This window comes from Hibiscus syriacus, unplaced genomic scaffold (assembly GCF_006381635.1).
Source record: "Hibiscus syriacus cultivar Baekdansim isolate YM2019G1 unplaced genomic scaffold, ASM638163v2 tig00013960_pilon, whole genome shotgun sequence".
NCBI lineage: Eukaryota > Viridiplantae > Streptophyta > Magnoliopsida > Malvales > Malvaceae > Hibiscus > Hibiscus syriacus.
The window spans coordinates 284,360-309,815 of record NW_024062312.1 but is presented as its reverse complement, the minus strand read 5'-3'; the positions used below and the strand labels follow the sequence as shown (position 1 = coordinate 309,815).

The following is a 25,456-nucleotide window of genomic DNA, read 5'->3' as shown; positions in this document are numbered from 1 at the left end:
CTGTTTTGTCTCTCTCTGTCTCTGTGTTCTCTGTCTTTCCTCATTCATTCTCTGTCTCTGTCCCCTTTTTCTTTTTCAGGTTGGGGTGGTGGCTTTTATAGCCACCACCGGTGTGGCCATCGGACCAGTCCGAAGATGGGGTCTCAGTGAGTCACCGGACTACCAGTGGTGACTCACCCCGTAGCCATGGCATGGACGGCTGGCGTTGATCTTCTGGAGTCTTTATTTGGGACGTGGCAGCGGCGGAGGCGGCGAGAAAGTGTCGGCAGCCGCGTGGAAACTGGGGCGGCGCCGCGTGGCCCTAGGGTATCAAACCCTAGGGTTTCCCTCTGGAGCCATCTGGACCGTTGGATCTTGCCAGATCCAACGGCAGCAAGCTGAGGCGGCTGGTTTAGATTAGGGTTAGGAAACCCTAACTGGAAACCCAAATGTTTAGGGTTTCTGGTTTGATTTGGACCGGTTCTGGTTTGTTTGTAACTGGGCCGGTCCAGTTGTAATTGGTCTGTAATTATTATTTATATATATGTTTAATATATTTAATAATAATAATAATAATGATAATAATAATAATAATAATAATAATAATAATAGTAATAATAATAATAATAATAATAATAATAATAATAATAATATGGATAAAAAATTAATATCTTCAGCTGCCCCTCTTTGCTCATTCTTGTGTTAACAAGAATAGGGCAAAGATGAAAAGATAATAAAATTTTTTATCCATTTTGACTTTACTTTGATCATAATGGAGATATTGAATAAATTCTTCTCTCTCTCCAGATAAGTTCTTCTTATTATGAACTTTCTGCTGGGGATGATGATGACCTCCTTTCTGTGATAGAGTCATTCAAAAGGTTGAATAAGCTCTTGATGAGTTCTTCTCATTATGAACTTTTTCTAGAAAGGCTGATGCTAATCTATCTCCTTCTGCGATAGAATTATGCAAAAAGTTGAACAAGTTCTTCTTATTATGAACTTCTTCTTTCTTCTTCAGATGAGTTCTTCTCATTATGAACTTCTCCGGAAAAGATAATCCATCAATTGATGAATTCAGGTAAAAGGTTGAACAAATTCTTCTAATTATGAACTTCTTCTTCCTTCTTCAGATGAGTTCTTCTCATTATGAACTTTCTCTGGAAAAGATGATCCCTCAAATGATGGATTCAGGTAAAAGGTTGAACAAATTCTTCTCATTATGAACTTCTTCTTCCTTCTTCAGATGAGTTCTTCTCATTATGAACTTTCTCTGGAAAAGCTGATCTCTCAAATGATGGATTCAGGTAAAAGGTTGAACAAATTCTTCTCATTATGAACTTCTTCTTCCTTCTTCAGATGAGTTCTTCTCATTATGAACTTTCTCTGGAAAAGCTGATCCATCAAATGATGGATTCAGGTAAAAGGTTGAACAAATTCTTCTCATTATGAACTTCTTCTTCCTTCTTCAGATGAGTTCTTCTCATTATGAACTTTCTCTGGAAAAGCTAATCCCTCAAATGATGGATTCAGGTAAAAGGTTGAACAAATTCTTCTCATTATGAACTTCTTCTTCCTTCTTCAGATGAGTTCTTCTCATTATGAACTTTCTCTGGAAAAGCTGATCTCTCAAATGATGGATTCAGGTAAAAGGTTGAACAAATTCTTCTCATTATGAACTTCTTCTTCCTTCTTCAGATGAGTTCTTCTCATTATGAACTTTCTCTGGAAAAGCTAATCTTTCAAATGATAGATTTGAATCTTTGCTAAAATCTTTGAAATTCCTGTTAAAAATTCAACAAGAATAAAAATGAATGAAAATGCACCTATTTTTGTAAACACCTAAAATATGATGCATGAATGTTAAGTTATTTGATTTCAGATTGGTGAATTGAATATTTCTTCAATTGTAAAAACCCAATAGATCTTTCTTTTTCAAATCAAAGAATATATCATCTTTGACAAATGTAGATGTAGATATAATGTCACAAAACCTCTTGAGAATAAAACTCAATAGTATAGGCTCTTGAAAAGCTTGCATTCAGGCAACATGTTGATTCTGATAACAATTCATCTGATTATGAAGTGACCTTTCAAGATGATTTCACAGATATCGATAGTTCTTCTAATACCGAGAAATCTTGAATTCTGATTCTGATGAGGAGAATAAACTGTTATACTTGACAAAAATGGGATTCTCATGGGCTGAAACTTCAATAGCCCTGGAGAAATGTGGTCCAGATTCATCAATTGCAGAATTGGCAAATTTTATATGTGCTGCTCAAATGACTAAGGCTGCTGATGCACTTCTTCTGGTAAAAAATAGGAAGTCATTATGCAATGATCCCAATTACAAGCAAAGGCGAAACTTGGGCTATGATTTTTGAAAAGGAAGAAGCAGAGGAAGCTTGAAAAGAAGCTTCTTAATGAAGATAATCATGCAGTTCATCTTTTAATTCCAATGATTGGTTCTGTAGTTCTTACCAGATCAAATAACTCAAAGAACACTTCCAGAAGATGCTATTGAGTATCCTTATTTTTACTATGAGCAAATTCATCTTCCAAATTCAATGATTGGTTTTTTGGGTTCATACCAAACCAGATAACTCAAAGAACACTTCCAGAAGATGCTATTGGCAAATTCATCTTCTAAACTCAATGATTGTTCTGTCCAACCAGATCAGATAACTCAAAGAACACTTCCAGAAGATGCTATTGGCAAATTCATCTTCCAAATTCAATGCTTGATTCTTTCCAATCAGATCAGATAACTCAAAGAACACTTCCAGAAGATGCTATTGGCAAATTCATCTTCTAAACTCAATGCTTGATTCTGTCCAACCAGATCAGATAACTCAAAGAACACTTCCAGAAGATGCTATTGGCAAATTCATCTTCTAAACTCAATGATTGTTCTGTCCAACCAGGTCAGATAACTCAAAGAACACTTCCAGAAGATGCTATTAACAAATTCATTTGTTCTATTTAATGTTTGGACTGGGATATCACAGTACTTATTCGATGTAAAGCCAGAATTTGTAGATTCGAAGCATTTCCATGCTGCTACACTAAAAAGGGCTATATTCTTAATTCTGCCAATTAAGAACAGATTTTCTCTTATTCTACTTCCTCCATGTGTTGATGCTTTTCCATTGACAAAGAAATGATGGCCTTCCTTTGAGTGTCCAGAAGTATTTTCTTGATGAGTGCTGAAAATGGAATCTAGTATGGGTTGGAAGGAATAAAGTTGCTCCACTTGAACCTGATGAGGTGGAAATACTTCTAGTTTTCTTTAAAAACCATACACAAGGATCTGTATAGAGACATATTTCCCAGTGATATCAATGTCTTGTTTCCTTTTGTTGGAATCAGTGCTGCAAAGATCACCTTCTATTGTCTTAGTATATTTTTGAAAACAGATGTGCAAGAACTGAATGGTGATCGGTTGGAGCAATTGATGAGTAGATTTGGCGGATTCGACTTTGTTGTCGGTAGGATCCCGTGTAATAATCTTGATGTTCATGGCTTTAAGCTAGTGATGATTTGCTTACTTTGTATTCCATGTATTCAAAAGTATTAACATAAATTGATATTCAGAAATCTTTAAATTATTTCAAAATTATGTTAATTCAATAGAAAAGAATAAATTGAATTTCCAAAAATAAATTGAATCTCAAATAAATTGAAATTGAAATAGATATAATTGTATTCAAAGTTATGGCAAGCATAAGAATAAAAATTCAAATGTCTCAACAAATTATAAGCATAAGTATTTCTAAATTAATCAAGTTGACACAATTTAGAGTAATGATGTAAGCTTTTGTCTGGAAGATCTCAAACGTTGTCAAAATGCTTGTAGATGTGAAATTTCTCCCAAACTGTCAAAATCTTAAGAGAGTTCAATTACCATATGCCTAATATCAACCTGCATTTGAGCCGCCTTTTCAGGTTTTCAACTCAAATCCTTCCTTTGGTTACAAGATGCCCTTTGCGGGTTTTCACCTTGACCCCCTTTTTTTTTTTTTCATTTTCTATTTTTTCTTTTCTTTCTTTTTTTATTTTCTTTCTTTTCTTTTTTTTCTTTTTTCTTCAAGCATAATACTTCTTGACAGAATCTGAGTTTATTGGATTTCTCAGAATTTTTCCATCCATTTCTGCCAAGATCAATGCTCCTCCGGAAAAGGCCTTTTTCACAACGTATGGCCCTTCCCAATTAGGCATCCATTTCCCACGGAAATCTTTATGTATAGGCAAGATCTTTTTTAGTACTAGATCACCCTTTTGGAATTCTCTTGGATGTACTTTTTTGTCATGAGACTTCATCATCCGTTTTTGATACATCTGTCCATGGCAAACAGCTTTCAATCTTTTCTCCTCAATAAGGTTCAATTGATCAAATCTAGCTTGGATCCATTCAGATTCATCCAATTTTATTTCTCTCAATATTCGAAGCGATGGAATCTCAACTTCAATTGGTAAGACTGCTTCCATCCCATAGACTAAAGAAAAAGGCGTTGCCCCAGTAGATGTTCGAACAGTAGTTCGGTATGCATATAGAGCAAAAGGTAACTTCTCGTGCCAATCTTTGTAAGTTTCAGTAATCTTTGTAAGTTTCAGTATTCTTTGTAATGATTCTCTTGATGTTTTTATTTGCTGCTTCAACTGCCCCATTCATCTTCGGACGATATGCCACTGAGTTTGCATGTTTGATCTTAAACTGTGCACAAAGTTCGGTCATCATTTTGTTGTTCAAAGTTCAGAGCATTATCTGTAATGATCCTTTCTGGTAGGCCATACCGGCAAACTATCTCTTTCTTTATGAATTTACAGACTGTGGACCTCTTAATATTGGCATATGAAGAAGCTTCAACCCATTTGGTAAAATAATCAATTGCCACAAGGATGAAGCAATGTCCATTCGATGCTTTTGGTGTGATTGCTCCAATGACATCTATTCCCCACATAGAAAATGGCCAGGGTGCTGTCATTACATGTAAAGGAGACGGGGGTACATGAATCTTGTCTGCATATATCTGGCATTTATGACATTTTCTTGTATAATCAATGCAATCTGTGTACATGGTAGCCCAATAGTATCCATATCTCATTATTTTTCTGGCCATGGAAAGGCCATTTGCATGTGTTCCACATATTCCACTGTGTACTTCTTCAATAACATTTCGAGCTTCACTGGTATTTAAACATCTCAATAGCATTTGATCATTGCTTCTTCTATACATAATCTCGCCATCAAGAAAATATCCAGCAGCCATTCTTCTCAAAGTTCTTTTATCAATTTCCGATGCATTTGGTGGATAACTTTGATTTTTGATATATTGCAGAATATCATGATACCATGGTTTACCATCTACCTCTTCTTCCACACTATAACAATGTGCAGGAATTTCATATACTTGCATTTTGATTGGCATCATATCAACTTTCTTAGTTGCTTGAAACATAGCAGCTAATGTAGCCAAAGCATCTGCCATTTGATTTTCTTCTCGAGGGAGATAATTGAAGGTAACTCTCTCAAATTCTTTCACTAATTTGAGGGTAAAATTTCGGTATTCCAACAATTTGGGATCTTTTGTTTCTCATTCTCCTCGCAATTGATACACCACTAACGATGAATCTCCATATATCTTGAGAAATTTGATTTTTCTTTCTATAGCTGCTTTCAACCCCATGACACAAGCTTCATATTCCGCCATGTTATTGGTGCAAAAGAACTCCAGTCTGCTTGTAAAGGGATAATAAATATTTTCTGGAGAAATTAACACTGCCCCGATTCCTCGTCCCAAAGCATTAGATGCTCCGTCAAAATAAAGCTTCCAAGTTGCAAATTCATCATTTGTTCTGACTTCTTCATTCATGGATATGCACAACAGATCTTCATCGGGAAAATTAAAGTTCAAAGGCTGATAATCATTTGATACACGACTGGCCAGAAAATCAGCTATGACACTTCCTTTTATCGCTTTTTGGTTGACATATACAATATCAAACTCAGATAATAACATCTGTCATCTAGCCATTCTGCCTGTCAAAGCTGGTGATTCCATTATGAACTTTAAAGGATCAAGTTTGGATATCAACCAAGTAGTATGGTATAACATATATTGTCTGAGTCTTCGAGTAGCCCACACCAGGGCACAACATAATTTTTGTATTGGTGGATATCGAACTTCACAATCAGTAAATTTCTTGCTCAGATAATAAATAGCTTTTTCTTTCCTTCCTGATTCATCATGTTGTCCTAGTACACATCCCATCGAATTTTCGAAGATCGTCAAGTAGAGAATTAATGGTCTATCAGGCATTGGTGATACTAAAATTGGGGCATTGGATAAATATTTCTTAATAATATCCAAAGTTTCTTGACATTCTTCATTCCAGACTTCAGGATTGTTCTTTCGAAGTAATTTGAACACTGGATCACATTTGTCAGTTAATTGAGAAATGAACCGAGATATATAATTTAATCTTCCCAAAAAGCCTCGAACTTCTTTTTTTGTATTGGGTGGTGGAAGATCTTGAATTGCTTTGACTTTATCTGGATCAATCTCGATTCCTTTTTTGCTGACCACAAATCCCAAAAGTTTCCCAGAAGTTACCCCAAAAGTGCATTTTGCGGGGTTGAGCTTTAATTGATATCTCCTCAATCTCTGGAAAAGCTTTCTCAGATTTTGAATATGTTCTTCTTCAGTTCGGGATTTGGCAATCATGTCATCTACATATACTTCAATCTCTTTGTGCATCATGTCATGAAACAAAGTTACCATGGCTCTTTGATACGTTGCCCCTGCATTTTTCAATCCAAATGGCATCACTTTATAACAGAATGTGCCCCACATGGTTATAAATGTCGTCTTTTCCATGTCTTCAGGATTCATTTTTATCTGATTATATCCTGAAAAGCCATCCATAAATGAAAACCATGCGTGCCCTGCAGTATTGTCCACCAATGTGTCTATGTGGGGTAAGGGAAAGCTATCTTTCGGACTAGCTTTGTTGAGATCTCTGTAATCCACACACATTCGAACTTTTCCATTTTTCTTTGGTACGGGAACAATGTTGGCTACCCATTCTGGGTATTTAGATGCCTGTAGGAAACCTGCATTGATTTGTTTCATCACTTCTTCTTTGATTTGCAATAACATTTCTGGCCTCATTCTTCTGAGCTTTTGTTGAACCGGTTTATATTCTGGATTGATTGGAAGCTTGTGTATCACTATATCTGTGCTTAAACCGGGCATATCTTGATAAGACCAGGCAAAGATATCTTTGAACTCTTGAAGGAGATTTATCAATTCTTGTTTTATCTGGATTGTCAGAGTAGTACCAATTTTCACCTCTTTTATTTCTTCATCTGTTCCCAAATTCACAGTCTCAACCTCTTCTTTGTGGGGTAGAATTTGTTTGTCTTCTTTTTCTACCAATCTTAATAGTTCAGTAGGAACATCACATTCCAGTTCATCCTCACACCCATTGATTTCTTCCAGACATATAGGCTGCTCTAAATTTATCACTGGATTAAATTTAGGAATGCACATGCTATTAACATGGTGACACCTGCAAATTTAAGTCGGACATATTTCCGAAAGAATATAGTAAATTTATGAAAATAATAAATTTTAAAAATGTAAGAAAATGTAAAGAATGATTGCCATATGAAAATTTTAAAGAAAATTCCTTATATTTAACATAATTTCATTTACAAGATAACAAAAAGTTTTCATATTTTTGAGCTAAACATAAAGATTAGTTCTGAATATTACTCTGCATTAATATTAAAAACTATAGGAAGATCTTCAGTGGTCCAATTGGTGAGTGTTTCTCCAGGAAGACATGGTCGAATCCTATCCAAGTATTTGCCAGTTTTGTTGTCATTCATGATCATGTTGATAAATAATCCATTCATAGCTTCTTCAACTATGTCTTGATCTTTCATCAACTTTTCTTCTTTAAAGGCTTCAACAAGCTGCTGTTCTACATTAATTGTTCCCCCTGATCTGAATGTGGTCTTCAACTGTGGGAAAGACATGTGTTTCCAAAGGATTTCTCCTCCTTTCAATTTTGCCTTTCTGTCTTCACATCTTCTTTTCATCTCTTTGTTCTTTTGCTGAAGATTGGGCTTAAACCCTAGCCCAAAACGGTCTTTTTTTCATCTTTATACTGATAGGAACTGAAATCCCTTGAAGATTCTTTCCTAGACCTCTCCCAGTTTTAGCTCCGATGCCTAAAGTTTGTTGTACCGTCATCTTGGTGCAATCAGACAATCTGGGATATGGAATTTTGCTTCCTTCTGCAATAAAGGTTGCATTTACAAATTCAAGAGCTCGAAAAGAGCATTCAAGAGCATCATCATTGGTGTCGATATATGGAACATCGTTGGTTACAGACGCAATGATTTCTTCTTCAGCACCGACGCATATTAATTGTCCATCAACAACAAATTTCAATTTTTGATGTAATGAAGAAGGAACGGCTCCTGCTGAATGAATCCATGGCCTCCCTAATAGACAATTATATGTGGGGTGGATGTCCATTACCACAAAGTCAATATTGTACACGACTGGGCCAATTAACAACGGTATTTCCTATTTTCCCAAGCACTTCTTTTTGAGTACCATCAAATGCTCGCACTACATTCTGATAACTCTTCATGTGTGATTGATCCAGAGGCATTCTTTGAAGTGTGACTAGAGGCATCAAGTTGAGAGCAGACCCATTGTCAATCAATACTCCTGGCAACACATGACCATGACAATGTGTCGTGATGTTCAAAGCTTTTACTGACCCCATTCCGCCTTCCGGTATTTCATCATCTGTGAAAGTTATGTAATTGTCAGCGGCTATATGTCCCACAATTCTGTCAAGTTTATTGAGGGATATATCTTCGGGGATAAATGTTTGATTGAGGATTTTCATCAAAGCATTTCTATGTGCTTCTGAATTCATCAATAGATCAAGAATAGAAATTCTCGCTTGTTGTTTGTGTAGTTGTTCAACCACACTATACTCACTATGTTTCAAAAATTTCAAAAATTCTTGAGCTTGTTTTTCTGTCACAGGTTCATTAAATGCTGGAAGGGATTCATCCTCAAATACCTTCTGAGGTATTGCCATGGCTTTTCCTTTTGTTTTCACTTGTTCTGAAGCATTGGATGTTTCGGGAGAATAACATCTCCCACTTCTTGTAAAGAAACCGACCTCGCTCACTGCTTCAGACGTCGATGTTGTACCCAAACTCTGTATTTTCTCTTCTGTTTAATCTAGAGAAACATATCCTCCTACCATTGAAACATTGGTAGTATAATTCTAAGGTACCCTGCGGGTATCTTTATATGGAAATGGTAGAGGAGTGGTGATAACTACTTTCGGCCTTATTGATGCAGGAATCACCGAAGATGATCTCACATTAATGATCACAGGATCATTTATTCTTTGACTCGGTTTAGAATCCTCTGATGAGCAAACATCATCTTCTTTTTTCCTTGGTTCTTCTTCAAAGAATTCTATTTCTCTATTGTTCATCAATTTTTGCACCAAATCCCTAAATTTAGGACATAGTTAAATTTTATGCCCTTCCTCCTGATGATATTCACAATAACTCTTGCCTTCATTCTGCTTTGGCTTGAATTGTTGTGGAATCATACCGGCTAAAAAAAGTTGTTGGAATATCCAAACAAACAGAGATTTAATTTCAGAAATGTCAGTTTTTGCTTTCTTTCTGTTCTCTTCCTGAATTGCATTCACGTTTTTATCTCCATGATTTGGCAATGGATGATTTGATGCAGATGGTGTATTAAATTCCAACTTCCCAGTGTTGATCAAATTTTGAACCACCCTTTTGAATGCTAAACAGTTTTCAATAGAATGACCCGTAATTCCTTCATGGTAAACACAGTGTGCCTTTGTATCATACCAAGGAGGGAATGGTGGTTGCATGGGAACCAAGGGATAAGGCCGTATAACATCTGCTTTTAACAGCGAATCATAGATCTCTGCATACGGTACTGGTAAAGGCGTAAAAGGCAACCTTTCATTTTCCTTTCGAGATCCTCTGGACTCTGCTCGATTAGTGTTTGTTTCCTCTTTCTTAACCCTTGGCTGGGTTATTGTAACACTTTTCGATGAATCTTTACTGTAAGAATTTGCATTGTTGACTTCATTCTCCTTTTTCCGGTATGTAGGTCTTTTGGAACTAGACCCATCATTCGATTCAATCTTGCCGCTTTTCAAGACATTTTCAATGAGTTCTCCAGAAATGACCAAATCTGCAAAATTTCTGGTTGCATTCCCCATTAGATGGTTTAAATAAGGAGCCTTTAATGTATGGACAAACATTACTGTGGCCTCTTTTTCTGACAAAGGTGGTTGAACTTGGGCCGCAGTGTCACGCCATCTCTGGGCATACTGTCTGAATGTTTCATTATTCTTTTTCTCCAAGTTTTGGAGAGTCCATCTATCAGGGACCATGTCTGTCACATGGCGGTACTGCTCTAAAAATGCTTTAGCCAAATCTTTCCAAGATCTAATGTTGGCTTTGGTCAATTGAGTATACCATTTTAAAGCCGGTCCTGTCAAACTATCCTGAAAGCAGTGAATTAACAATTTCTCGTCCTTCACATATCCTGCCATTCTGCGACAAAACATAGTAATGTGGGATGAAGGGCATGTAGTACCGTCATATTTATCAAATTCGGGAGCCTTGAACTTGATGGGAAGGATTAAGTCTGGAACCAAACTCAACTCACTAGCATCAAACCCATAGAATGATTCAGTTATTTCCACGGATTTCATTCGTTCTTCTAAGCTCTTGATCTGTCTAGTCAGTTCTTCATTTATTTTTTGTTTCTCATTCAGCTCATTCAAATCTGGGATCAAATGCTCAGTATTAAGATCCCCTATTTTCACATCTGATATAAGTGGAATTTTGCTTGAAGAGGCAGGATCCACTTGTTGATCTTCATGTGGTTTGGCTTCTTGTAATGCAGATGTACGAGCATTGATTTGTATAGGTGTAGTACCAGAGTGATAAATTGGTTCTGGTGAAAAACCTAGAGGATATATGGGTTCTTGGTCGAAAGATACAGGATTTTCATGCATTTTTCCACTGATAGCCTGCCTTTTAAACATGTCCTCTATTTTCTTCATCATACTGTCTTGTGAATTTGCAATACTGGCTTCAATTTTTTCCAACTTCATTCTCATTTCTTCTTGTTCTTTATGATGCTGTTCCTCAATACGCTGTATTTTATCCTCCATAATTCTCCTAGTAGCTTGTCTAGTACCGTAGTGATGTTGTATTTCTCTTTTGGCCAGAATAACTGCGATTGAGAAATCTTTTAATATTATTATTTTTCAAATTTTAATTAATAAATTTTATCTTAATAAATAAAATAATAATTCATAGCGAAAATTATGAAATGAATGATGAATGTATGCAAAATGCATGTATGTAAAAACATTGATCCCAAAAAGTTAACTGTCATAGAACAACTTTCATTGGTATACAAAAGTTTCTTTATAATAGTTCATAACTACAGATAAGGCATAGCTTTCCTATTAAGCTCTATAATTTCTTTCATTAACCATGACACCTTCTTTCCACATCTAGAAACTGGATCAACTTGATGCTCAATTATTTTGGCTTCAACAGCTAGTTCCCCAACATATTTGGCAACTTCGCTCATTTGAACCATGGCCTCGAACACCATATTACTTCTTTCTTCACTTCTTTCTACATAGAAATTAGTTGACTTTTGCCATTGTTCATTTGTTTCTTCAAGAGTTTGCTCTAACTCAGTGATTCTGACTTGACACTTGTGCAGAATTTTTTCAAGATCTCTAATGCGTCTTCGCAGTGAAGCATTTTCCTCATTACTTTCTTTGAGATCATTAGGTCCTAGACGAACCTTTTCTTGAAACAATGATTCTTCAAGTTGCAAAATGTAAGCATTAAACTCTGAGTTTTTATTTCTAGACTGATCCAAATCTTCTTCAAGTTTTGTTCGTGCTTCTTGTGTTCTTTGATTAAGCTTCTGGATTTGAACATCCTTGTTTCTGCATCTTTGCATCCAATTGCTAGCCACCTCCTGCTCTACCTCAAGTCTGGTGTTGAAATTTTTTCTTTCTAGCTCCCATTTTTCTTTTTCAATATTGGATTCTTCCATCTTTTGGTCTCTGACTTCAAGTTCGGCAATCAACTGGTTCATTTCAGATTCAAATCCCTTGAACATGATATTTTTCTCGCCTTCAAATTTAACAAAGATGTCATTCTTCATCTCTTCTAAATCTTTGGCTCGATCTCTTTCTCTTTGCATTTCATTCATGATCTCGTGGTGTTCAGCCTTGTGTTTTATAATTCGCTCTCGTCTGTCAACCTCAAAACCTTCCATTTTTTGCTTTCCTTTTTCCAGGCTTTTGAGTAGACGGCTATTCTTTCCTTTCAGATCTTCAACTCGTCTTTTCTCGATGTTCAATTCTCCGGTAATCTGTACCGTCGATTGGCTGGGTCCTGATGCTTTTCGGGATTTATATATAACTCCTGGTAATTTTTCTGTAAGGCTCTGTACTCATCCTCACCTTTTTCTTTATCTTTTCTCAATATTGCACATTGTGATGAATGAAAGTCAATGTCAACCCCCAACATAGCTTTATCTTGTCTCATTTGCTCTAATTCTTTCGACCAGCCTTCTCTTTCTGCTTCAAACTCAGCTCTCAAGATTTCAATCTCTGACGGAACCACCTTAATGCGATCTTCCATAGAGATATCCTCATTTTGATCTGATAGAGGAATATTTTCGTTTTTTCTGACAGATCTCCATTCTTCATAATCAGGAGTTAACATTTCTTTTGCTGCTTTAGCTCGGATGCAAAAAGTTGTTTTCCAAGCTGTAACGGCTTCCATGATATTTCTTTTATTTATTTTTGCTGTGGAATGCGAACTCAGATGACTGTAATCCAGCAGTGACAGGTACAAATTGACGACCTTCATACTGTCTTATAACCAGAAGTGGTGCATATCCAATTCCTCCCCATAATCCAAGCAGCATTATCCAATTGTAATCACCACATCTGTAAAAGAATTCCCTTTGGATTTGCCACGGGGCGCGCCAAACAACGTCATTGCTTTGCAGATTTCGAAAGGCATTAATCCACATATCTTTCTTAATTTCTTTCGGCCATTCCTGCTCTAGAAATTCTTTTAATGGTGAGTAATCCGTATTAAAGCGTCGGTATGAAACTTTTTCTGTCCTCCAGAAATGACTACGAATCCAAACATATAACAACTGGATACACCCTGAGAATCGTCCACCTCCTAGCTTTCTACAAGCATTTAACGATCTGAAGGTCTCTGCTAGGATTGCAGAAGCAGGATTAATCTTTTTCGGTAGCTGTTCAAACAAATCTATCACTGCAGCTTCAACATATCCCAATACTTTTGGGAAGATGACCATACCATATATACCCAGAGCAAATAGATCGAATCGTACTTTAATATCTGGATGGTTCTGAATAAGTTCTCTGATGTTGGTCCAAGCAATGCCTTCGCTTTCGCCTTTTTGTTTTGTACGAGATGCTACCCATTCTTCTCGTACCTCGGCAATCTTTGCTAATTTAACTCGAAAGGGTTGAGTTTTAATTGACTTTGAATATATTCGATTTTCCAAAGCACCTTCAAGATGTAACAAAGTTGTATATTCTTCAATAGTAGGGACCAAATCCTCCTTATTGAAAGTGAAGCAATTGTACCCTGGATTCCAGAATTGAACTAGGGCTTTGAGTAATTCATCATCAATTTCAACATAGAGCAAATATGGGATATCTCCGTAAGTCTGATAAAACTGCAATTTTTTGTTTGAATCCCAACTTTCCCAAATGCTTCGCAAATCTTGCATATCATTTCTTTTTAGTGAAACTGAAGCATAACTGGCCAAATCAGATACATAATCATCCTGCAGACTGTCTCCTTCTTGTCTTTGTAAATCCTCAGCCCACTGTCTTACTTCTGAGTTTAGAATTACTTGACTTGAACACTTTTTATCCATAGATGAAGGCTTTCCAATGAGACAATTAACACAAGGATCAATGTCTTTTATCCTGTATGATGCTATGCAAACAGAAAAATAAAGAACACACAAAAAGAAAATAAATTAGTTTACATAATAAAAAATTCAATAGTAACATTTACATAAATATTCTTTATTTAAACATGCTTTTATGAATTTAAATAATTTAAATAAACATGTAATTTAAACAATAAATTAATTAACAGGAAAGTCAGAATTCATTTCTCCTGTGTGTACACCTATTTTGGACAAAATTTTGGCATGACTTCTGATCGGAAGAGTTTCTAAGGTTTTTTTATATGCAAGGTTTCAGATCTAAGAATAAAGGTACCCGAATTGTCCTTGTTAGTGCCCCATTGGGTTGCTAACCCTCAATCCTAGTCCATCACAGACTAAAGTGGATCGAGTTCAATTCGAGGGGATACATTTCTCTATGCCTGACACGGAGAATAAATTCTCACGAAGACAGAGAGCATATGAACCCCGGAAGTTACTTGCTAGGTCTGACACGGAGAATAAATTCTCACGAAGACGTCGCTTTCACTCCCACTTAAAAGGGACAACTCAATTTTAGAGATTTATGTTATGCAATGCAAGTGTTGTGTGTGAGGAGAAATATTCATACCTCTGACAAAATAAATAATGAAATAAAATACTTATAAATAAAACATGTAAATATTATGAAAAATAATAAGTAAATATAAAAATTTTGAAAAGAAAGAATTAAAAATTAAATATATAAATTTTTAATTTTTAATTTTTAATTAATAGAGACAAATTATAATTGATTTTTAAAAGTTTGACCAGCGTTCCCCAGTGGAGTCGCCAAGCTGTCGTAACCGGTTTTCGTCCGGACACGAATTTTTATTTGGCGGGGAAATTGATGTGAATAAATGGTTTTGAAAATAATTTGGGAGTCGCCATCGGCCTTTTGGGTCAGGTAGGTCGAATACCTAAAAATTATTTTTTTTAAAAGAGTTTTAAGAAGACACCAATTAAAAAAAAATGAACTGATCTGCATTTATAACCAAAAATTCGTTCTTTTTAATAGTAAAAAGGGATTCGTGGTCGGTTACGTTTAGGGAAGGATTAGCACCCCTACAACGCCCAAAATTGGTACTTTTTAATTATAAATTGTCTCTATTATTAAAATTTTAAAAATTCAAAAATATATTTAATTTATAATTCTATTATTTCAAAATTATAAAAAAATATTTTAAAAATATCAGAAAAGAACTTCTAGGTGCCTTAAGACAGCTCTTTTCTTTGATATTGATAAATATTAATTTAAATAATATTGTTTACTTTTTAATTTTAAAATATCAGAATAGGACATCCAGTTGTATTAAGACTGCCCTTTTCTTCGATATTAAAAATAAATATTTAAAAATTACTATTTATATATATATTTATGAATATATAAAATATTTAATAATATAATAAATAACAATAAAAATACTACTAAAACAATATATTTAAAAACAATAAAATAAATGAAGACATATAAATAACGGACTAAATTATAGTAAAAATAAAATTAAAAATCTAATTCATAATTAATCAAAATTATAGGGATTAAATATGTTATTTCTTTATTTAATAATTTAGTGACTAAAATAAAATGATCTAAAATTCGGATATTATAATAAAATAAATTAAAATATAAACTAGGGGTTAAAATATTATTTATTAAAATTAAAGGGATTAAATCTGTTATTTATCCTAAATATTATTTTAATATAAAAGACTAAAATGAATAAAAATAAATTTTGAGATCAAATTATAAATTATTATAAATTCAATTTAGTGACTAAAATTTAAAGTTTATAAGTTGGGAGGACTGCGGACGGGGTTTAACTATTATTTAATTACGCGCATAGTCCTTCCCGAAACGACGTCGTTCGGGAAGGACTATAAAAGTCCAAAACTGGCTGGCCCGAAGGGCCAGCTATCTCATTTCTCATTTCACTCTCTAGCTTCTCTCACCGGAGGGAAGCCGGTCACCGGACGGCAACCGTGTGCCGCCGTGATTGTCACCGCCGGCCACCGCATCCGGTGGCCGGAAAAAAATATTTTTAAATTAATAGATAGATCGGACCGTCCTAAGGACGGTTCCGGTGTTATTTCCTCCTAAAAAGCTCCCAATCGGAGCGAATCTACAAAAGTACCTTCGGTGTTTCGAAGGTTCCGGTGAGATCCGGTGGTCGGGGCTTCCTCGGTAAGTTTCTTTTCTTCCTTTTTCCTTTTTTTTTGTTGCTTTGCTGCTGAGATCGTTGGTAGTATGTATATATTTTTTTTTCTGTTTTGTCTCTCTCTGTCTCTGTGTTCTCTGTCTTTCCTCCTTCATTCTCTGTCTCTGTCCCCTTTTTCTTTTTCAGGTTGGGGTGGTGGCTTTTATAGCCACCACCGGTGTGGCCATCGGACCAGTCCGAAGATGGGGTCTCGGTGAGTCACCGAACTACCAGTGGTGACTCACCCCCGTAGCCATGGCATGGACGGCTGGCGTTGATCTTCTGGAGTCTTCATTTGGGACGTGGCAGCGGCGGAGGCGGCGAGAAAGTGCCGGCAGCCGCGTGGAAACTGGGGCGGCGCCGCGTGGCCCTAGGGTATCAAACCCTAGGGTTTCCCTCTGGAGCCATCTGGACCGTTGGATCTTGCCAGATCCAACGGCAGCAAGCTGAGGCGGCTGGTTTAGATTAGGGTTAGGAAACCTTAACTGGAAACCCAAATGTTTAGGGTTTCTGGTTTGATTTGGACCGGTTCTGGTTTGTTTGTAACTGGGCCGGTCCAGTTGTAATTGGTCTGTAATTATTATTTATATATATATGTTTAATATATATTTAATAATAATAATAATAATGATAATAATAATAATAATAATAATAATAATAGTAATAATAATAATAATAATAATATTAATAATAATAATATGGATAAAAAATCAATATCTTCAAATTATATTTTAGATTTACAATTATACTTGTAAATTTTCATTGTACTTTTGGATATATTTTTTATTTTTATTATAAACTAACAAAAGCTTTACTAAACTTACTACAATCTTAACCTATCGCACAATGTCAAAATTAGCAATTGATGTTTTTACCAAAATGATTATTTTGGTCTTTTAACTTTTTTAGAATATTTTGACACTCAATGTTTGATTTTAGGGTTATTTTAGTAAATATTAGGGGCCAATTTTGTCATTAGGCCATTTATAAAGATAATAACCTGCTAGTTTAAATTTCTAGCCACATGAATTGCCCATGAAATTTCTACCGATTATCATTATTTTCCTACTGATATATTGATTAACTAATCCGAATAAGATGGTAAAGAGACAAGAACGATCCTCCCAACCCAATTTACTCCATTCGTAATCGTCAGGATTCGAACTCTTAACATTACTTAAGAGATCTAATGCCTTATCCCACTAGACCAACCGATTTTTTTCCTTTATCTTTTAGTTTACTATTTTAACTTTTCAAAGCTGCTTCAATAATTCTCCACTAAATTACGGTCACTCTCACTTCCACTTGCTTAGTTAATTCATTGTTGTTGCATTTCTTTCTAGGCCAAATTACAAATTTGATAAGTGAATTTTATTCTCTCTTATTTCACTCATTGTATTTTAAATCTTTTTAATTTTTGTACTGAACTTAACATATTGAATTTTTTGGTCACTCTGCCGTTAAATAGTTAACGACTTTAAAATGGGTTATTATATATATGCAAAACGACGTTGTTTTGGTGAAATTTTTGTTCTTTTTAAAATTGCATCGTTTTTAACGCCGTTAATTATTTAACGGTAGAGTGATCAAACTAGGAGAGAGAGTAAAGTTCATTGATAAAAAACATAATTTATTAAGTTTAGTGAGGAAATTGAACTTTTTTAAAGTTCAATGAGTAAAATAGGAGAGAGAGAAATTTAGCGATGAAATTTATAATTTACCCTTGTTTCTATTATGGAGCTTGTTAAATTGGCTTATTGCGTTTGGGAGTTTGAAACTGTAGGTGGACTAAATTTCCAAGAAATTTCTTTCCAATACACCATTCTTTTGTTGAGTATTGACAACTCTTGATTGATATATCTTGGCAGAAAAGGATATTATCAACTGCCTGACTTGTAAGAGGAGTAAAAAGCATTTTGTACTAAAGTTAAATAATATATATAAATTTTTTTAAAAAATAGAAAACAATTGACATGTTTGAATATGAATTCTTTTTCAATAATAAGATATCGATTCCACAAGGAATGGTATTGAGTTGTTTAATAAAATCTTAACAAACAACGAGTCGAGTCGAACAATAAATATTTTAAACAAATACGAATTCAATACTATTCAACATTCAAAAACTGAAAAGGCGAGTGTAATATCAAGAAGTGGAGTTTGAAGGGCGTCGAAAGTGGTTTATTGTGTGCAAACCCAATGTGCTGATTCCAATGAGAAAGGGATGTATCGGCGAGTAGTGAGTGAATGGAGTTTGTTTGCAAACGATGAGTGGAAGGACCGAGTCTGCCATTAATCCTTACAGTTCATGACGTTGCACTGAAAAACATGGCGTTTTTGCATTTATGAAATAATGGGACCATCATATTCCTCTCTCTCCCTCGTGCCCTCTGTTTGCTTATAATGAGGGGTTTTTTTTTCTAATGGCTTAATGATATGTCAAACCCACAAAATTTTCCAAACAAATGAATGTGGTTCTCGAATTATTCTTTATACTCTATATGACTCTCAAACTCGAAAAAAAATAATGTATGTGGTTCTTTTGATTATGAGCGTGATCTGCACCCGACTTGAGAACGACTTAAACCCAAATTGAACTTTGATAATATGATAACTCAATCCAACCTAATATGAACCCAAACCTAAATTAACTTAATAAATAACTGATATTACCCGACATGTTATCAATTTGACTTGTAATAGACTCAACATGTAAATTATCCAACTTGTTATTGGACCATCTGATATTGACCCAACTTTGTTTTTACCTGACTTGTAAGTTACAATTGATGAAGTGGGATTATAAAATTATACTATTATGATGTAACAAAATAATTATTCACTATTTAAGATACATGATTAACTGTAATCATTAAATTAATACGTTCATTTATATATATATTCTAAAGTTCTATTATTAATAATTTGTGACAGACAAAGTTAATAATAAATAATTCTTCACAATTTAAAGGAAAATATTAATTATATTTGTTAGACTAATAAATTTAATTATGATTATTAGATTAATAAATTGTTTTTATATTAATTATGATCATTAAATTAATTTTGTTAAATAATTCATTTATTGATTATTAATTTTATTAGATTAGAAATTAAATTATTTAAAATGATTTTAAATACCAATAATCTCAAATCATTATTACGAGGTAATAATTGATTAATAATTTAAATATAATTTAATTTGAAATATATATATGTAAACATGATTTTACCTATGATGGCATTAGAATATGAAGTTTATAAAATTTAGTAACTTTATAAATACCGAAACTAACAAAATTTATAAATGTAAAAATTAAATTTATTACAACTTAGTTGATTAAAATTACAATTAAATTAACTAAATAAATTTATGTTAAAATTTAAGCTTTGGTTTCTTATAACAAAGTTTCTAGAATTACATTATTCGTAAAAGAATTGTTATTATTTATGGAGGTATGAGGTTTGAACATAAGAGATTATAGATATTTGAACGTTCATTATTAGATGGTTGAGAGTTTTTAAAAACTGATGCTACCACTTGTAAACGCCCCAAATTAATAAAAAAGAAGAATTACATTATTCTTACCCATTATTTTTATCCATATAATGTTGATGAATTATTCAAATCTTCTAACCTTTAAATGAAAAAATAATTATATTTATAATTTTTTTTAAATATAATAATAATAATAATAATTAGACAATGTAACTGACATATTACTTGAAGAATATATCACATAAATAAAGAATTTTATTAATTAAATTTTATTAAATTTTATCTTTCTCGAGTAAAATGAAATGAATTCTTTATTGCAAATTATACAAAAAAAAAAAAAAAACTCACATTATTATGAGAATGTATAGTCCCTGGAAAAGAGATGGTAATAAGATTTTCTAGTACCATAGCACCCTTAATCTTAAATTACATAAACCAAATGTTTAAGATATATTAGGTAAGTAAGAACCAACTTACATAAGTGGTTAAAAGTTAAAAGAATCATTATTATTCTTAAAAGTCACGGGTTTGAGTACCAGTGATTGCAGCAAGATGATTAACGTTTATTATTAAATAGTTGGAAGTATTTAGAACATATATCACTACCTATACAGTGATATCAAATACAAACTTTATCTAAAATATTTAATATTTTATCTTTTTTTAGGTGAAAGATGATAGGGTACCTAATAAGGTATTGTTTTCTATTGAGATTTTAGGTTAATAAAAGAAAATGAGAGATTTTAGGTTAAAAACTAGACATTGGTAATTACTAATATTTAAAGCAGAAGGGGAAGGGCAGCCCCACCATCATTCAAACATGTCCAAACAGTCCAAACACAAAATCCAAATGAAAATTCGTTTGTGAGTGTTTGTCCTTGTTCATTGTAACAGGAAAACCTAACAAAATTTCCTGTATATTGAATGATAAGATGAACGCTTGATAAAAACACAGACCATCTTCAAAGTCCAACATTATCTCTCCCCATTGAACCAAATTAATGAAGAAATTACATCACAGAGATTGCAGGATACAACACTTGCACCAAAACAACCATTTTTTGGTTTATACAAGGAAGAGGTGTATATATTGGTTTATATGTTAGTATTCTTTGTTAGATTTGTTGGGATATCGTCTTCAACTTCAACTTGGGTTATAGCTGATGAAATGTAACTCACAACAAGGTAGTTATCCTCAGCTTGAAACCGCTGCTTGCAGGCATGGCAAGTAATTTGAAGAATGGTGGATTTGATTTGATTTACTGCATGCTTCTTTAAAGCTTGAGCCTTTGCCAATTCAGCTTGTGCTTGTTGCCTGATTCTCTTTGCCCTCGCAAGCTCATGCTCGGCTAATTCCATCTGGCTTTTCGCTTGCTGTCTCGCGTCTTCGGAGTAAGCCTTTTCCGCCATCGCCAACCTTAGCCACGGCACCACAGCTTCTTCTTCTCGCCTCGCCGGTTTCTCTTTTGTTTCTTCCTTTTCCGAACCGATATTGGATGAGCCGATCGAGAGCTGTAACTGGATGGAATGATGATCATGGTTTTTATGGGAAACCGAGACCTCAGTTGGATTCGGTGTGGTTAAGAGCTGAAGTTCCAAGTGGTGGTAATGCGGGTTTCTAGGGGAATTATCTTTCGTAGGGCTCAACAACAACATGGTACCTGCTGTTGTCTTTTCCGAATCCAAACTAGGCCATGGAACTGTACTGAAATTTATATCATGGACGGATTGAGGCTCCAAGCTGTTCGCGACAAGCAAGCCGGTCGCGATGCCTGTGATTCTGGCCGGCCACGGCTCATCTGGCAAGCATCTTGATGTTCAATGAAGCTCTCAACCCTACAAAAATCAATAATAACTCAATGGCGCACACACACATATTTTAATATAGTTAAACTGTTATGATTGTATGTGGGAGAGGAACAAAGCTTGCAAGATGTTGGATTAAGGTTCCATCAGTCAAAAGAAACAAAGTAATATTATCATTTTTCCTTTCTTTCTTACTTTATGTCCGGCAGTGTTTTTTGTTATTCCTTTCCAAGTCAAATCTCAGGTCATCAGCATTAAAAAGGAAAGGGCCTGAAATTCAAATGTGTAATGATCATGGTTTGGGGCTGGTAAATCTTTTTTCATCCTAAATACTTTCAAAACAAAAAAACACAAAAGAATCTTAAAAAACCAGAAGCGTGACGTAAGAGGCAAGGATTTAAGTAGCAGTCCGCAATCACAATACCGCCTCTTATATAAAATACGATGGCAACCGCAATTTAAATCCTTGAGTGAAGAACTCAAACCTGGAGAAAACTCTGCCGCAGTCACAAGAATGGCCTCGGGTGCCACAGGTTTTAAGATGGGCTTTGTAATCGGACTGAACAGCATAGCCCTTGGAACATCTCTGGCACACCCTTGCTTGTGGTTGCTGTGCTTCCGCCTGAAGTGTTTCTTGATCCCCACCAGATCGCCAAGAGCGTGGCAAGGGTCGTGGTGCAGGCAACTCGGCTCGGGGCACACGAACACCCGCTTCCTCGCCACTGGGGTCTCCCTCTTGAGCAGCTTCCATGGAACCTTGTGTCGCCGCCTGTGCATCTGCAGGTTTTGGTCCCGTTGGAACCCTTGGTTGCAAAACTCGCATATGTAACGATCTGATTCCAGCAGTGTTTTCGGCGACAGAGAAACCACCTCCGCATCCGGATCTAATTACATATTCCGATTTAAAACACAAACCAATCATGAAAACATATATACATGTAGTCATATAGATACGTACCAGGTGTTCCTGCAGGTCTTCTTTTCTTCTTATTGTTGGTAAATGGCTCCAAAGAAGGAACTGAAGAACAATTATTTGCCAACATGGATGAGCTGCTTCTGATTTGAGGATAGAGAGGAAGAGAGAGAGAGAGAGAGAGAGGGAATTAGAGGTGGAAAGAGAAGTAGAACATATCAGATGGGATGAGAAGAAGGAAAAGAAAAAAAAAAGAAATTAAAAGTCGTTTTCTTTCTTTCTTTTAAAGGACTTTAAACCATTCAGCTTTTCAATCATCTTTTTGCTTTGCTCTCTCTTTATATCTTCATCTCCATGGGGTTGTGTCGAGAAAGTGTAGAGTGTCGATGAAAATTGCGATTACCTTCGGTTTTCAATTGCGATTACTAACATAACTGACGTTATTGTAATAATTACAAATATCGTAACCATGTAATAACAGTTCGAACGACATCGTTACCGTTATATAACATACCTATTAAATTTCTAATCCCACTGAGAGAGAGAGAGAGATGAGATGGCCAAAATTAAGAAACATCCCACAAGAAACAATCGCATTCATCACGTTACATATGATACTAAAATACAAGCCATCCCTTCCTTTATTTTTCCAAATACTCAAGCCAATGCACCTTCCTAATTTTCTAACCCCTTTCCCAAGATATGAAAAACAATCTGTTTTATTGTATATGTACTCTATTACATCCTTTCCTTTTGCATATTTTATTGTGTGATGTGTTTCTTCTTTAATTGTTTTTAAAAGTTATATATATATATATATATATATATATATAAACTCATTTTTTTCAACATGAAAAAATAAGTGATCATGCCGGAAACATCGACACCCGTGTGTAGTTCTGTAATTTATTTGACAAAACTACACATAGGTGTGTTTAGATGACAAAAACTACGCTTAGTTTTTGAATTGTAATTTTATGGTCTGTCCAAAAAATACTAAAAAATAAAAATATAAAATAAATTATTTTAATCTAAAAACAGGTTAAATAAATAGTGAAAGACTTAGACTGATAAGAGATGGTCAAGAAACTCGACAACAAAGTATATGACTCTTTTTTAAGAAAGTTGTCTCTTGCCATTAAAACTTGGTAAATGTCGGAACGAAATACATTACAGCAACCTAAGCTTGTAAAGAGTTATTTTGAATAATTTTTTTATTGGAGTTAATTCACAAGCAATAAAGGAATGTTCTTGGATGTGATAATCAAAATAATATTTATTTAGTTAAAATTTTGGTCATCGTTATTGGAAAAATTAATATATATTTTTTATAACTATCAGTATCTGATCTATTGATCGATTGGGTAGTATAGAGACAAAGGCGACCCTCCCAACTTAGTTTACTCCATTAGCAATCATTAGGATTCGAAATTTTGACATTGCTTAAGAGATCTAGTGTCTCGTCCCGTTAGACCAAATGTATCGGAAGAAATTTTATTTAAACTAAATAGTTTACACTAATGATAATTGGTCCAACATAATGACGAAAATAATTTCGATCAAAACGTTTAAAGAATGTTGTCAAAGATTCGATTTGATCATTCCTTCCCGTTAAATTTGAAAGAGGGAGATTTTGGATTTTCATTTTGAAAGGAAAATAGACTTTATTAATCGGTTAACATCACTAATCCTGAATAAAGGAAAAAGAGTGCAATGTAAGGATGTTAGAACGGCCAACACAACTAATTCCCAAATCCAGAACATCACGTATGACTCACAAGAGCCAGTCATACCCATTGATCGTCCCTAGCCAAACTACCATATATTTTATACACCCAATCAATTACAAGGCTGCAAAGAATAAACACTACCATAAACATGTTTAAATCACGAGCTATTTTGCAGCTTACTCCCCTATCATTAGGGATGGACATGGGTCGGGTTGGGTCGGGTTTTTGGTCCACTCAACCTGATCCGAGAAAAAGGAATCCTCCACCTAAGATCCGATCCGACCCGACCCGACCGAAACAAGATTTCACCCGACCCGAAGACAACCCAACCCAACCCAACCCGATATATAACTTAAAAACCTAACCTGACCTTAAATAATAATAAAAATATTATTTTTATTCAATAAAAACAATGACTTAATTGAAAAAATAAAATATAGAGGGATATTATTGTAATTATTCCTAAATATATAAGATAAAAATTATTTTTTTCTGGGTCAGGTCTGGTTGGTATTTTCACCTAAACCCGAGCCCAACCCAACCCTATCCGAACCCGATTTTTTAAAAAAATCGACCCGACCCTATCGGGTTGGAACCAGTCGGATTCAGATTCGATGCTCATCCCTACCTATCACCAAGAAAGACATTTGAAACCTTTGGTCTCGACGCTTTTAGTCGTAGCATCCTGGGAGCTTCACAATCAAAAACTGAGTCCCAAGGTCCTAGTTCCTTGTTCCAGATCATTGACCAAACTAGAACTCCAAGCTGGCTCGATTAGCCTACAACCCATTGACAGTCCGCCACACAAAAGATACGATTCTGCCTATCCCCTCTTGAGCCAATTTATGCGCATCAATGTTCCTTTCTCTATATGCAAAACGAATATTTCAACCATGACGCATACAAAAGTCTCTACATTTACTCACCAGGTCAGCAAAAACATTCGATGCTAAAATAGGGTTAGAGATCCAACTTACAGCCAATTTACAGTCGATCTCAATTGAAGTTGGACATTACACCACTTGGATAAAGAGAACAACTCACAAGCTTCTAGTACTGCATCGAACTCTGCACCCAAAGGGTCAGACATACCTATAAATCTTGAGAACCGAATAAGAATAGAGCCATTGTGGTCTCTAAGGAACCCCCCCCCCAAGTTCGATGCGCCAGTCCATCTAACGCAATCCCTGCTCACGTGATTTCTAGACGCAATGTTT

At 34.8% G+C, this 25,456-nt stretch overlaps 1 pseudogene; it reads right to left on the bottom strand.

The window, feature by feature from the left end:
• Positions 1-20,864: 20,864 nt before the first annotated feature.
• On the bottom strand, positions 20,865-22,723 carry LOC120206642 (annotated as a pseudogene).
• Positions 22,724-25,456: the final 2,733 nt, after the last annotated feature.